The sequence below is a fragment of the Myotis brandtii genome, unplaced genomic scaffold (genome assembly GCF_000412655.1).
Source record: "Myotis brandtii unplaced genomic scaffold, ASM41265v1 scaffold1182, whole genome shotgun sequence".
Lineage (NCBI taxonomy): Eukaryota > Metazoa > Chordata > Mammalia > Chiroptera > Vespertilionidae > Myotis > Myotis brandtii.
Window position 1 is genome coordinate 74,705 of NW_005354100.1, and position 2,459 is coordinate 77,163.

Below are 2,459 nucleotides of genomic sequence, written 5' to 3' on the forward strand. Positions count from 1 at the left end.
AGGGAGCTTTAGGACAACATGAAACGAAGTAACATATGAATAATAGGGGTGCCAGAAGGAAAAGAAGAGCAGCAAGGATTAGAGAATCTATTTGAAGAGATAATGACAGAAAACTTCCCTGATATGGGGAAGGAAAAAGTCACACAAGTATAGAGAGTCCCAAGCAAGATGAACCCCAACAGACCCACATCAAGACATGTCATAATTACAATGGCAAACATTAACAACAAATAGAATCTTAACTGCTACAAGAGAAAGATAGAGAGTTACTTACAAAGGATCCCCCATCAGATTATCAAATGATTTCTCAACAGAAACACATAAAGCCAGGAGGGAATGGAATGAAGTATACAAAGTGATGCAAAGCAAAGGGCTGAATTCAAGAATACTCTATCCAGCAAGGCTATCAATCAAAATTGAAGGGGAGAAGAACCAAGATGGTGGCATAGTTAAACACCTGTACTTGCTGACTCCCACAACCACATCAAAATTACAACTAAAATACAGAACAACTATCATCCAGAACTGGGAAAGCTGGCTGAGTGGTAGTACTACAACTAAAGATGAAAAGAAGAAAGCACACTAAGACTGGTAGAAGGTGTGGAGTCACGGAATGGGCTGGCCCAGCACCTGGGTGTGCCACTTTTTTAATCAGAAGGAAGATTAACTCTGTAGAAGCTGCCTGGAGGAACAAAGAGTCCCAGGCCCACACCAGACCCACAGCCCAGGGTCCCAGAGCTGGGGAAAGACGATCCTACGAGCCATAAGAACTATAGACTGTAAAAACCAGTGCAAATTGGGGCTGAGTGACACACAGGCTGCTGGAGATCCAGCTGCTCCTCTTAAAAGGCCAGCACCACAAACTGAATTTACAAGCTCCCACTTCTTCTGAGCTCCAGTGCCATGTGAGGCTCTTGGGGACCCAGACATATATGGAGAGAAACTGGATTGTGGCATCGGGGCAGAAACACAGAGGTGGCATTCTTCCAGACGGAGGTGCTTGCAACTGTCATTGTTCCTGTGCTGGGACCTCCCCAGTGCAGGGTATAATTGTAGTCATTTCTGTTTGCTCCACCCTGATGATTCCCTGAGACCCCACCCTACCCAATATACAACCCCACCCAAGCTGTAAGCAGCAGCTTTTTCATATGAATGGTCTGTCCTTTCTAAGGCTATAAACCTATTAAACAAGCTGCAGCTGGTCAGGGAGCCCCAAACCTGTCAATAAAAGGCCCCAAAATCAGCACCAGCAGCAGCTTGCCTTGTTTAACAGGTGGGCCTCATCTGGGCATTTCCAAACCCAATGAAAAGAGGAGGAATCTTCAGATATGACTGTAGCTCCTGCTGAATGATCCCAGGCAGTGGCTGACTTTGCACCTCCTTGGAAACCCAAGAGCCAGTGTACCCAGTGGTTAGTGTGAGACCATACCAGATTACAACTCTTCACATCCATAAGTGACATACTCAAGGGGCAGACACAGTGAGCACCAAAGCCTCACTGAAGCAAGTCTTTCTCCATAGGGCTGTCTCCTGCACAGCTGCTCCACAACTGTAGTCATAGTTGTTCCCCACAGCAAATTGGCCTGGAGGTCAATTCCTCCCAGTGACACCAACAGCAATCAAGGCTCAACTACAAGACTGTGCACACAGCCCACAAAGGGGTGCACAAGATTGTCCACCTCAGGTGATTGGGGAGGCTGAGCCACTGGGCCCTATAGGACACCTACTACACAAGGCCACTTTATCAATTAAAGGAGACTTAGCAGCTACCCAATACATAGAAACAAACACAAGGAAGCAGCCAAAATGTGGAGACAAAGAAAAATGTCACAAATGAAAGAAATGGAAGACAGCAAACTACTGGATATAGAGTTCAAAACCACAGTCATAAGGTTACTCAAGAATCTTCTAGAAACCTCTGAGGAACTTAGTGAGATTTTCAAGGATCTTAGTGAGAATGCCAAAAAAAAAATGGAAAAGGTGCAGTCATAAATTAGGCATACTCTGACTGAAATAAAGCATAATATACAGGAATTCAACAGTAGATTAGAGGATGCCAAGAATCAAATCGATAATTTGAAATACAAGGAAGCAAAAAACACCCAACCAGAAAAGAAAAAAGAAAAAAGAATCCAAAAATATGAAGATAGTGTAAGGAGCCTCTGGGACAACTTCAAGCATACAAACATCCAAATTATGGAAGTGCCAGAGGAAGAGAGAGAGCAAGATATTGAAAACCTATTGGAAGAAATAATGACAGAAAACTTCCCCTACCTGGTGCAAGAAATAGACTTACAAGTCCAGGAAGCGCAGAGAACCCCAAACAAAAGGAATCCAAAGAGGACCACACCAAGACACATCATAATTGAAATGCCAAGGGCTAAAGACAAAGAGAGAATCTTAAAAGCAGCAAGAGAAAAACAGTCAGTTACCTACAAGGGAGTACCCATACGACTGTC